Source organism: Mus caroli, chromosome 10, assembly GCF_900094665.2.
Source record: "Mus caroli chromosome 10, CAROLI_EIJ_v1.1, whole genome shotgun sequence".
Taxonomy (NCBI): domain Eukaryota; kingdom Metazoa; phylum Chordata; class Mammalia; order Rodentia; family Muridae; genus Mus; species Mus caroli.
Genome location: NC_034579.1, coordinates 45,294,177 through 45,307,989, shown reverse-complemented (window position 1 = coordinate 45,307,989; position 13,813 = coordinate 45,294,177).

Genomic DNA, 13,813 nt, shown 5'->3' with positions numbered 1-13,813 from the left:
GAAGAATTTGGCTATACATGTGTGAGCAGAAAATTTTGGGATTGATTAACTTATCTTATTTTAGATTCAGTATGTCATTATGAGTTTGCACAAAACAGGACTGATAGGGTAGAGAGGAGAAAATGACTAAGCAAACAGGGAAGACATTTGACTGAAGTCCTCGAGAAGGCGAGGTGGGGAGGGTTGTGGTATTTCCTACACAAGTAGGAACTGAACTTTGGTAGGAGAGAGGAAGGGGAAAATGAATTGATATAAACAAAGCTTTGTGAGTTTAAGACTGAGAATACAAAGCAGATCATTGGTTTTCTTATTCTCTGGGTAATGCACTCAGGTAAGGAGAAAGTAAGTGTAAAAGAATTCATGGTGAGTTACAAAGTAACAGTGGGGGAGAATCAGTCAGTAGTGACATCTACTCCTGCCTTCAAATTTCACAGGGTAAGTCAGGTTGGTTGAGTGATTTTTCTGCTTATCCATAGGTGTTGATAGGCTGTCTTATCCTCAGGACTAGTAGTCAGAGGAAGGAGTTAGGATAGTGAAAGAAAGCAGTGAGAATGGTGGGCCTTGAGTATGGGCTGCACAGGGAAGTCAGTGAGTGCAAATAGAAACTGTCCAGGGGGAAGCCTGCAGAGCACAAATGAAGATTTCACTACTGCTGGAAGAACAAGTTGGGCGAGGGGCACTTGAAACCAACCTGGAGGAACGAAGACCATGGAAGTGGGTGGCTGAGGTGGAGAGAGAGAGTCCTTGGAGATGTTGAAGCAGCTCTAGTCCATCTGCAGGCTGTTGAAATGACATGCTGAAGATGATAATGGTTCCCAGGGAAACTGTGATCCTGGAGATAATGTGCTCTACAAACGACTGTGAATGAGCAAGTCTTTGAAAGATGGTTTCAGCCAATATGGGGCTAGAGTGACCTGTCTGGTTGGCAAATGAAAAGACTCTCTGAGAGGTCTGCAATGGAGCACATCCTGGATAATGTATGCTTTCCTGCTGCAGGCAGGTAGGGAAGGTTCAAAGGGTAAACATACAAATTCTTTCCTTAAAAGGGAAGGTGGCATCCAGATGCCCTTTAAAATATTCCAAGCAGAGGGGAGGAGCGTTTGATGATTCCAGGGTCCAAAAGGCAGGGGTGCGTATGAGTTATAGAACCAGGTAGAAAGATGATACAGTCCGAAAGAAAGACGATACAGTCCGAAATAATGTATAATTGAAAGAGCATTTGGAGGCAAAGGCCTTTGAGTAGGCTCTCTGGAGTCACAGTTGTAGCTGCTTCTGCTTTTACCTCTGCATCCAGCATCACTTTTCTAAGGCTAACCTGTGTTCATCTCTCCAGTAGCTTTTCCTTTGTTTTGGGAGGAACTGGAGTTTATCCATCTTAGCATTTCTTACTCACACTAGATGTCACTGTTGCTTGCCTCCTAATTTCAGTCCTAAACTTAGTCAGTGTGATTGTTCAGTGTGGCAGTCATCACCCTGAGGCCACTCTTTGCCTTACCCACACAAAGACACACACATAAGGTTTAATGAGACTCTGGTGCTTATAAAACCACTGAAGTGTTAAATAGCTTAGGGTTAAACAGAGCTTCTTATGTATATATTCTAAGAAGCTGGTTATTTAGTTTTTTTTTTTTTCCTTTTTCCCTTTCTGCATTAGGGAATTAAAAGGCTATGCATGAACTCAAACTGGAATTCTATGCAAAAAACAAACAAACAAACAAACAAAAAACCAAAACCAAACAAACCATTTCTTCCTACTGTGAAAATATGGCATTGCATTCCTAAATTCAAACTTGGTTAATAAAGGGCTTCCTGACCCTCTGTTTGAGGGAGTGGGAAAAATGGTGTGAAATTATACAGATATGTTCATCACCTTGATATGTGGTAAGCTATTTTCTTTGTCTAAGAATGTATGCAGTGTCTTTATGGTCTGTTCTAGTGGCACAATCATGAATGCTTTCTTCATCCAAAATCGATGAGGGATTCTGCCAGCAAAAGAGAGTGTTGGTAGTTATTTGGGCAACTGATAATGGGGCAAATGTTGAAGTCCCTTTTACTATAAGAACCTGAAGTCACTGATAGCCAGGAAGCTATTGTTCCTTTCTTCCTGACAGAAACCTCTTCAGCCAAGAAGAGTTTTCAGAGAAAGGGAGATTGAGATAGGCAAAATTTCACAGAATCCATTCACTAAACTATTCAGTACAAATATTTATTGCATAGCTGACATATCTCAAGCACTACTTAAAGTGCTAGGGACACCATGTTAAACAAAGGTGAGCTGTTTCTCTTTGTGGACTCTCTGTTGTGAGATAAACGAGGCCAAAATAAATAGGAGACTTTGTCACCTTATAGTGTAGGAGAGACTGAACCAGAAGGAAAGCATGGTGAATTCTTGGGTACATGTAGGTCTGTGCTAGGCTGGTAGGAGATAACAGAGTAGATGGGAGGACAAAGACCATTTGTACAGAGAAACTTGACCCACAGGTCCTATTTCAGAGAGCTTATTCACAGAAGGGAACAAAGGCTGAACAGGGCAGCTCGCATGGGAGAGGACAGAAGGCTGGAAGTGATGACAGGTGAGGGTTTGAATCTACACATGTAGGAATCTTATGTGTCACAAGTTCAGGGCTTAGATTTTTCTTTTTTTCTGACTGAAGAGGTGAATGACTGTGAGTTTTTAAGGAATGGTAAAGTGATTTGGTTTGTCTTTTAAACAGATCGCCCAGAATGTTCCCTGAAAGCAAGCAGGGACCCGAATGGAGAGTTAGGCCATCTGTTAGAAAGAAGGAGCAGTGAGCTGAGGGAAGATGGTGATGAATCAGGCAAGGTCACCGGGGAAAAGCTCTGAGATCATTTCTTCAACAGTCCATGGCTTGAAGTTATAGTTGGAATTTTTTTCTTTTAACCAGTTAGTTATGATAGAGAGAAAATAGGTAGTAGAAGAGGAAGGGACCAGATTTTAAAAGGGCAGAAAAGGACCTAAGAGCATTTCCCTAACAGCTGCTTTTACTCTATCAACCAAAGTCCTTTTTCACATTGCAGCAAACTTACTGCTATTCAGAGGACAAAGGTGAGGAGGTGAGGGTTGCTTTACTCTCATTAGAGGTGACAAAGAAAAGAAAGCAACAATGTCAGTAGCACAACATATGGACTCCCCTGGGGGCTGAGGCACAGGACCTCAAAGTTACCTTTAAAGAAATCCTTAAGGGACCAGGAGACAGGGTGGGGGTGGATACTAACAGCTGTGCTGAGCTTCCCAATAAACCTTCATGTGAAAGCGTAAGAAAAAGAAGGTGGGAGGAAGGTATCAAAAGGTACAGCACAGGCCACTTATGTGGGGCTGAGTGGCAGATGGGCCTGTCGTTCACACACCTTACTGTATTAGTGTGCTCACACACTGACTTCAGCTGATTCTCCCATTAGCCCTGTAACCAAACGCCAGCTGCACACACATGCCATAGGGCCAAGGAAGGATGGTTTACAACCTTGCTGTTCCATAGACAATCTGAACTGGAATCCAGAGCCTTGGGCTCAGGAATCATGCTTTGGTGGCTCCTAAAATCTTTCACTGGTTAGATACAGTTTTTTTCCAACTTACCTGGAACTGGACATGTGGAATCTTTTTCTCAGTGTTTATTCTTTATGAAGAAATCTTATCATTTACAGTAAAAATCCATTTTTTTTTTTAGTTTTTACTGAGTGACTACAAAATCTTATTATATATTATAGCCTGACCAGGATAAAAATCTTTAATGTTTTCTTTTATCCTGATCTGTCTCTAAAACAGTGTTTCTAACTGTCCAATGCTTAAAAACCATGAAGGTTTTTGACATACAAATAAACACTTTGAATAGCTAATATATTCCTGTCAAATATTATTTTAAGACACAGAACAAAAACGTGCTGGGTATCACTGGTAGCCCCTTACAGTAGGGAATTCTCCAGGCATCATTCAGGGCTTTGCTGCAAGTGTCAGAGGGTGATTCACCTTAACTTCAGCAAAGAGGGCTGTGCTGTCAATATATCAGGAAGCTCTCTGGTTAGTTGAGAGGCCTAGAGATAGGGCAAACTGACAGGAATGCAGGCAACAAGGAACATAGTGAAGGTCACAACAAAGGAACAGCCTAGAAAGGACCCACTGCTACTGTGCCACACTAGCACCACCCCCACCTTTGTAGATGCTTCATGGAATGCATCCCAAGCTGTCCTTATTTCTTTTTGTCACTTGTGTGCAATTCCAAATGCCTGGCAGAATCATCAGATTGGCCAACCTGTAGGTGATAGCAAGAGGCTGCTCTGAATCCTTTCGATGTTCAGAGATGACCTTGCCTTTCACCCCAAAGGGAGTTTCAGATATTACACAACAAAGAAACTACAAACATGGAAACTGAGAGAGCAGAATATTTAGGCATAAAATATTCATAAGAAAAATTTAAGGTATCTTGAAAAGGCAATTTGGTTATTGAAAGAAACTACATCAATGATCTCAGAATAGCTTGAGGGCAGGGGAGGGGTCACTTCCTCTTTATTTGCATACGGATGATCTTGCCAGCCATTTGGCTTTGTGTTGAGAATTCCAATATGTTATTCTGCAGTTATTGGAACAAAGACTGGTTAGCATCTTTCTTCCATTTATTTCATTTATGTCTGATAGGTTTTGTGGGAATAGTCTGTAATCCAAGTCATCAGAAAGCCTTTTACACTTTCCTTCTGGCTGTGTCTGATTTTCAGTGTGCTTGGAGTAATCAGCTTGTTTATTTTGTTTGTTTATTTATTTATTTAATGGAGCACATTCAAATCAGCTCTTCTCTCTGCCCCAACCCCAAAGGAAGGTTGTGTTTTTGAATTTTATTATTCCACTCAGAGATTATGCATTTGTGACACCATATTATGAAATGTACACTGCCAACCTATTATATCATTCTGAAAATGATGGGACAAAGTTTTAATTCATGCAGTAATTATAGTGTTTACCCCTAGCTTTCAAAGCAGAGATCAGAGGACATTCAAGGGACTGTTTGAAATCTTCTTTAATGTAGCATGCTTACTTTTATTATGCAGGAATTTTATGTTCCCGTGATAGGAGGATAGTCAAATTAGATCCATTAAAAATGAAAAATGTCATTATTAAAAATGTAGCCAAAATAAAATTAACAGTGTTAAATGTTATGGAAATTGCAACTGTCAGAATAAAGCATCAAGGAACTGCAATAGAACTATTTATTTAAATCTACTTAAAGCAACCAATCATTAATCTTGTCTTAGCAGGGACTACTCATTATAGGCTTGATACAGTGAGACGTTACTCAACAATTATTTATGTCCCCTATTCACCTGCAAAATCTATGAAAATTATGACTATAGGAAATAAAGTATTTATATCATTCAACGTTCCTTAGTTCTCTTTCCCTCAACATTTATGTGACAATTTCAGATATATTTCTGAAGTGTGTAAGTATGGTACCAAACAAGCAGAAGACACAACTTCCATCAGACCTTTGAAAAGAGGAGCAGATACTCTTTCCTCATTAGGACAAATATAGAATTAATACATAGAAAAAATAAGTTGAAATTTCAGTAAAATTCTTTGCTGTGTATATTTTAGAGGAAAAAGTTCCCATTTGAAAGAGAATAAGTGTTATGTGTGTTATGTTTCTAGCATGTACCAGATATTTATTGTTTCTTGATATCACACTAGCTTCCTATTTGACCATTTCTCAAAGGTTGAGTATGGAATATATCAGTCTTCTTTCTTCTCTTCTCTCCCCCACCTGCCACCCCTCCTTTTTTCCTCCCAGCCCCATCTCTCTCTCTCTCTCTCTCTCTCTCTCTCTCTCTGTTATCAGTTTGGTATGTGATATATGTGTGTTTTGTGTATTAATGTAAATATGCAAGTGCATATATCCCTGCATATGCACATGTGGGGTCAAGAATAGGATGCCCTCCTCCAATCTCTCTGTCCTTTTCTGGAGAGATGAGGCCTTTCATTGAACCAAAAACTCATTGTTTCTGCTACAGTGACTGGTCAGCAAGCTCTTGGAACCTACTTTTTTGGATCTCAGTACTCAGTTATGAGCACACAGAACTGTGCATGGGTTTTTTTTACCTGGTCCTAAGGTGTTATGGCCACATGCTTGGATACCAAGCACTCTAATACACTAAGCCATCTCTCTAGAACAGCAAACATGTTTTCTACTTTATTCAATTTAATATTTGAATTATACCACAAGGTAAGTACTATAAGCTCCACTGTACAATTAAAAAATTGAGGATTAAGAACAAGGGTATACTTGTACCCAACCTTGGTCTCTGTGTCTATACTGACCCTCTGTATGGCACTGAAGCCTTCACACAGACCACCTTCTTTAATGTCCTTGGATTAAAATCATGTTATTGCTTACCAGGTTTTATATGAGAGCAGAGGTCATATTCCAATTTTGGATATATCTTCTTTTCCTAGAACTTTGAGGTTCTCAGAAGACCATCAAAATGATTTTTCCATACCTACAATGAACCTCTCACAGAGATCACTAGAGTGTTCTACCAGAAGTTCAGGGAACCTTGGCAGAGACTTTAAAGTTAGGTCCTTGTAGCTACCTGAGTATGATAGAGATTGGGGTAGATTCTTAAAATCATGACCAAGAACAAAGGTCTGTTGAGGCTATGATTGAGCAAATTCCTCTTAGAATAAGAATTTTTCATTGGGATTTGCACAACATTTTGGTGGTGAATAAAAACACGACTTTCTAACAGTGTTGCATATCTGATCATATTCCAATCTCTGAAGAAGGCCTGTTGGTAGGATGGAGCAGGAAAGTTATGTGTAGCTAGTAGACTTGTGGGTTTTTTTTTCCACTTTTGACCTGGAAGCTATAACTTTTCTCCTTGTGTCTGAATCTGATGCTTTTGCCTCATTACAGGAATGAGTCACTTCATTTATTTTAACTTAAATTCGATTGTTTAGAATGGGTCAAGAAAAATTATGGTTCTCATTGCACAGCTTTCTTGATCTATTTGTTTAAAAAAAAGGGAAAATTCAGTTCACAGAAAGACATTCATTTTCATACCAAATTTTCTTAATAAGAAAAAGTATAATTTTATAAACTTGTTATATGCCTGTATCTGACAAACCTCGTAAAACAAGAAGACAAATAAATTATATTTAGTATATATTATATATTCTTCAGCTATAAGAAATCTAGGCTAAAGTAGCTACAAGGACCACTTTATTGTATTCTGTCCTCACATACATACTCACATTGTTTGAAGACATTGCATTACATCATATTACATTATTAAATTAAATGTTTGAGACTGTTTTGCGGAGATGAGATAATCTAGACAAGCAAGAAGAAGTATATGAAAAGCTCAGCACTTAGAGGGTATCTGTATTCAAACCTGAAGGTGAACGACAAAACCTACTGTTTGCTTTTTTTCAAATGCTTACCTGGCACGAACCATCTGCATTACACATCAGTGGCATCACTTGAAGCTTTATTTGAAATTGAAGCAAAACCTTCTTAAGGGCAAATTTCTTACTTATATCTGAATCATTGGAAATTTTCCTTTATTTTAAAATGAGTTGAATCTTGTTTCTTCTTGTCTTAAATCACTATTTGTGGTGACATTTAATTGAGTGGATGTATACATGCATGGGGCATCATGTAATTTCTATAGAACCCTATTGGTTTTAACTAATTTTAACTAATAATTGGAGCGTATATAATGTTTTCAGAAACAGAGCTTCACTGTCTAGCCCAGGTTGACCTCAAACATTTTGTAGCCCAGTCTAGCTTAAAACCCATGGCAGTCTCCTGCCTCATCTTCTCAAGTGCTCAACAGTACTTACTAACAATGTGCTATTTGTTTATGCAGGCCCAGTTTATACAATATTTGGATGTGTCAACAAGAACAGCACTGTATGAACCCTCTAGTAGGTACCAATAGGAGAAACCAAATGGTATCATTTCAGGAAGGATTGTTGTTGCCTCTTCCTGGTGCTATCTGGTAAAGATCTGACACTTTTGTCTAACCTGATGATCTACAACGTTTTCCTGAACATCAGAGCCAAGCCCTGAACCATGAAAAAGTAAAGCTTTTCTTTTCAGCAATGAAGATGAGTACATTTCCATGTTCCTTAATACCATCTCAGCTTTGTAAATTAGGATTGACATTTTATTTCCTTCATTTGACCATTCATTGTTCACACTACCAGTAAACATATTACCTGGTAAAGCGGAGTTACTTATCACCTAATAGTAACTGCTCATTATGTTCCATTTTCAGACCAAGTCGATGTTATAGAGAATTAAGACAATAGACAGAAAGAAAAATGTTTTTTTTTTTTTTCTAAATTGAACTTGGAAATTTTTGTCAAAGGAAGCTAGAAAGAAGGGGGGATATTGGAAGGGCATGGCTAAAACATTTCAGGTATTCTTGTTCCTTAGCACTTCTTCCCAAGCTCCAAATTCACTGTAGGGTCGCCAGTACATTTTGCAGCACCTCAGCTTCTTCCTAATGCTTTGTTTTCTGCACTTATCTGAGAGAATTTAAAGCTTTAAGTCCATCTAAGTCTGAAAGTTGCTGAGACTTGCTCGTTAAATGGCCTAATTCTAACCAGCGGAATGAACCCAGGTAACCTCGTTTCTCTCTTTGTATCCCATTATGTTCATATAAAATCAAGGTCTGCAGTTAGTAGCCAATGCATTTAAAACACATCTCTTTCACAAATTGTTTTAAATATCTATCATTCTATTTTGAAAAAAAAAAGACATCTAGGAAGAATTTGCTTATTGCCTGTCTTATTGTTTTTTTTTTTTAATTCAGTATGAGTAATTTATTTCTTTTTCCCCCTTTTTGCTTTGAGACTATTCACCATCCCTCTCTGAACTCTTCTCAAAGCTACCACCACTTCCCTTCTCACCTAGTCTTTGTTCCTTTTCTTTTCCCATGAAGACCAACTGGGCTGCCCAAATATTCTTGGATATGTGGTTTTCTACTGAAGCATTTTCAGCTTTCCAGGGGCAACACATGCAGAAAACTTTCCCAGTATCTAGCAATTACCAATGGAATTGGAATTGAATAGAATTTGTGTCTGAAATTCTTCTCCATGCTTTAATCGTGTCTAGGTTGGGTGTGCACAGGTATCGTAATGCTGTCACAACCACTATGAGTTCATATGTGCAGTCCTGCTATGTCCAGGAAACACGATTTTCTTATATTTACTATCATTTCTACCTCTTACATTCTTTCAGATATTCCTTCCACAGTGATTCTTGAGGAGGGGTTGTGGTATAAACACTTAGTTTAGGGCTGAGCATTTGCATTCTCTTATTCTCTGTCTGTTGACCAGTTTTTTCTACCAACTCTATATAAAGCATTTAAAATCACATGGCATGAGCCTGTGTAGAGGGGTTATGTATGCATTGTGATATGTTGTGTTTGGTGTGTGTTTGTGTGGTGAAGTGATATGTGGTATATAATATGTATAACTATTGTGAATATGTATGCTTTTCTACAAGATAGAGAATCCAGTTAATTCTAAACATTCTAAACACATAATTCTGTCAGTGAGATACACACGCAGCTAAGAAGCACTTTAATGTATTGTGTGGGTTTTCAAGTGAACAGGTAAGATGAGGTGAGGCAGAACTCACAGCAAGCCTATGACATGGTTACACATTCATAAAGGTATTTTCCCTTCCCAAAGTCACAGCAATTCTCTTTCTAGGCTTGTTATGGGCCAGTCCTTTCTCAAGGGATGCATGCTTAAGTAAGACTGTTTCACCTCATCCACATCTTTTCAAAATGAAATGTAGTCCTTTGAGACACAGCTTTGTGAATGGAGGTCTTTTCAGATTATAAAAGCTTGGAGACTCCATGGGTCCATTCATTACAACTGACTCTATAGTCATGAAAATAGAAGTTTGTATGGATCAGTATTTGGCAAAGTTGACTTTAAGGCTCCAAGCAACCTTGGGGAGCTTGGTATTCACTCATTATCACGTCTTCTTTTCTTGTCATTTCATAGAATACGTTAAAGCTGTAAGGAAATATTTGACCCAATATTTTCTTCCCGTTTTGGTTGGGGTTTAGCTCACTAAATTGGTAAAAAAATGGGTTGGCAAGTCAATGACAACTAGAGAATATTGATACAAAGTCTTCAGAAATCACATGGTAGTAGGCTATAGAGAGAGTGGAAACTGAGGATTCCATGGACATAACTGGGGTCTAAGACTATTAGGCCATTTATAGGCCATCCCAGTTTCTTCTGCTTCTCTTAGATATATAGAGTCCTTATCACAAGACTCAACTAAGATGGGAACCCCAGTGTTTAAATACTAATTTTTAATAGAAACTCAAATCTCATATTTCACTACAGAGTCCATTTGACCTAAATTTTACTGTTCAAGGTCCATACATAAGCAGCATTTTTAATGATTTGTCAGTTTCACTGATTACTTGGCTGCTCAATATTCTTCCCCCATTATACTCCTCTATTATATTCCAAAGGTTATAATGCTGTGTGTGCTCACTGTCAGTCTTGGGTCTCCTTGAGCTAAATTGGCCTTTGTGGGCATTGTACTTTCTCTGACAAGAGATGCCATTTCCAGGTATGTAGATTCAGCATAGCTGAATGGAACAGGCAGCCCAGCAGAAGCATCAGCAAACCATAAAATTTATAATTCTAAAGTGTCAGGATCAGTATTTCACGGGTCTTCCTGTTAACTCTAGAATCAGATCAACTGGGAACACAGTTTTGAGCCAAATTTTGACAGGTGCAGCTATTGCCATAGTGCCACTTCTCTTTCCCTAATCCTCCCATCTGCTTCCAGGATTCCTCTGTGTCTCTTTGAAATAGTCCCTCTTTTGATTCCATTGGCCTCAAATTCTCCACTTTGCCATTTAAGACAAAGTCCACGAAAATAAGTCACTGCAGACAGGAACAGAGCTATTATATGCAATTAGCGGAGCGAAAGAAGCTGGACTGAATGATCACCCCCTGCAAATTGTTTTTTCTGTTTATGTTGCTGTAGTTACTCAACATTCTCTACCTTTATTAGGAGTTTTGCTATCTGCACATAAGCAAATAAGAGAGGTAATTAAACTATTGGTAATAGATAAAAAATGCTCGAGTGAATTTATTCATACAAAAGGTTTTCATGAACAATTAAATACTAAAATTTTTTGCCATGGTAGTTAATAAAATGTATTTTCTATTCTCAAGAGCTTATAAAAGGCAATATTTATTCACAAAATATTTACTATTAAAATTCAACATGATGTATTTTGTTGAATTTTTAGTAAGAATCCTGAGGGAAAAGATAGTACTTACAGGTTTTATTCTGAGCAAAGGCTATGCTAAACAAAAATAGGGGATGAACTGGAGCTGGCCCAGTGTTCCAGTGTCTCAGTATCCCAGTGTCCCAGTGTCCCAGTGTCCCAGTGTCCCGGTGTCCCAGTGGCCCAGTGGCCCAGTGGCCCAGTGGCCCAGTGGCCCAGTGGCCCAGTGGCCCAGTGGCCCAGGGGCCCAGTGGCCCAGTGGCCTGGATTTGCTAATCCTTTCCTTGAAATAATGACACAAAGGTTTATTTCTTCTTCTTCTGTTTCAGAAGGAATAGAATAGGGGAATTTGGTTCAAAAAAGCAGAGATATGAATAAGTTTCCACAGCTGCCTTTTGCACAATGCTCATGGTTTTGCTTTATTTTATTTTATTTTATTTTATTTTATTTTAATTTTTCTGTGCTGTAAAGGTTTCTTGGAGAGACAGGAATTGTATGGTAAATTGAGGGAGCTAGGGCTTTGTGAAGTTGATGACATTCATACTGCTCTATTTGTAGCAGTCTTCTCCTTTTGGAGTGACTCTTGAAGTTGACACTTTCTTACCTCCTTGAGAACATGTTTGCTGAGTCAAATCCTACCGTAGTTGTTGAGAATAACAATTAAAAGGGTCAAATGTGTTTCTTTTCCCCTTATCCTTCCTAGTTATTTTTCATTCAGTTTTTAGATTTCTGAATCTTTTCCGAATATTCTGAAAAAATCATATTCAAGGGGAAATACAATCTAGTTATAATGAATTGTTCATAAATGATGAACTCTGTACACAAAGAATTATATAGAAATATGTAATGTAGTTTCTAAATTTAAAAAAAAGATTATTTCAGACATGAGTACTATATTTACATTGCTTCCACCACTTCCACTCTCCATGCTACAAATCCTTCCCAGGTTTATGATCTTTTCTTTAGTATCTATATCTATATCTATATCTATATCTATATCTATATCTATATCTATATCTATATCTATATCTACACCTATATCTATATCTATACCTATATCTATCTATCTATCTATCTATCTATCTATCTATCTATCTATCTATCTACATATATATTGTATGTGTGTGTGTGATTTGCACATGTGTTTAGAGTTTGTGTAACTTGCATTTTTGTGTCAGGACACACCTCCAAACAAATATCTTACTGTCAGGTAGAAATACAGAAACAGACTTTGGAATGCTAGAGTACAGCTAGCTCACCCATGACTGATGCTGAAATACTCATTGTGGTTCTACACAGAATAAAAGAGAGAAGGAAAGATCAGGGAATAGTTATAGAAAATAATCAAGAGAAGATATGTTAAGCTTATCATTAATGATTTTCAAACCCTATGGTCTTTCTTTTTTTTTATCATTTATCATTTATTCTCACATACATTATTTTGTTTGATTCTCACAATGGTCCTGTGAGGTAGGTAAGGTTATGTATTACTGTATGCCCATTTCACAGATGAAGAAATGGAGGTGGCTCAGTGAGGTGAGTGACTTGTATAGTCACATAGTATGTTAGTGGCTTAACAGGCTCTGTATTTGCCCTAGGGTCAGGGTATTGAGTTAGGAAGCACCAAAAAGATGGAGAAAGCAAAGTTTTACTGGGGGTGGGGGTGGGGAAGGGGGACAGTGTTGATTTCTGAGATTTCTTCTTTGACTTACTTGAATATGACCACAGATCTGCTTGTCCTGACTGGGTTCTCTGCAGAACTTTCCAGAGTACCGTTGGTGCAGCGGCTCAAGACAGCCACACAGAGACTCCTGAGTCCCACTATAGGGAGAGAAAGGCCTTTATTGCCTCAAGACCAAGTTTTGCCTCTAACTTTGTAACCTCTCACCCACAAAGTATATCTCTGGAAGCCCTTTGCTCTGTCCACCTGTGGATGCGGGTTCCAGGCTTCCCTAGCTGTGTGTGGAGCGCTTCTCGGGTGGGGGCTATAAGACTCTCACTACTGTAGTCACTCCACAGGGCCCCTCGCCTGCTGGGGAGTAGTGTCTGGAGTTTCTGTGCTTACTGTGTCCCAGGAAAGGTGTTGGGACTGGATAGTACGACAGGGAAGACTGCTCACTTAAGAGAAGTATTGGGGATGGCCAGTTACTCAGGGGCCCTGGGATTATAGAGCACCCCTGGACTGCTTGCTGAACACCATTTCTCAAAACCCCAGAGCTCCTCAGTCAGTGATCTTCTTCTAGCCAGAAATAATTAGGAGCAAGCTGAGCCATGCTGGTGGGGAAGGCTGATGAACCAGGGACTGAGAACAAAGCAAAGCCATAAGAAAGACATTTGGCTTACAAAGATGGAAAGGAGTGAATTCTGATAAATCAAAGTTGCAAAGGGGAATCAGTTCTGAGTAATGACATCTTCAGTGTCTAGTCAAAGCAGGGACACATATCCGTGTATTGAGGAAGGTCTAACAACAAGATCTAGCACAGGATGGACTTGGGGTCAATACTGAAAGAACTTTCTTTTTTTTTTTAATTTT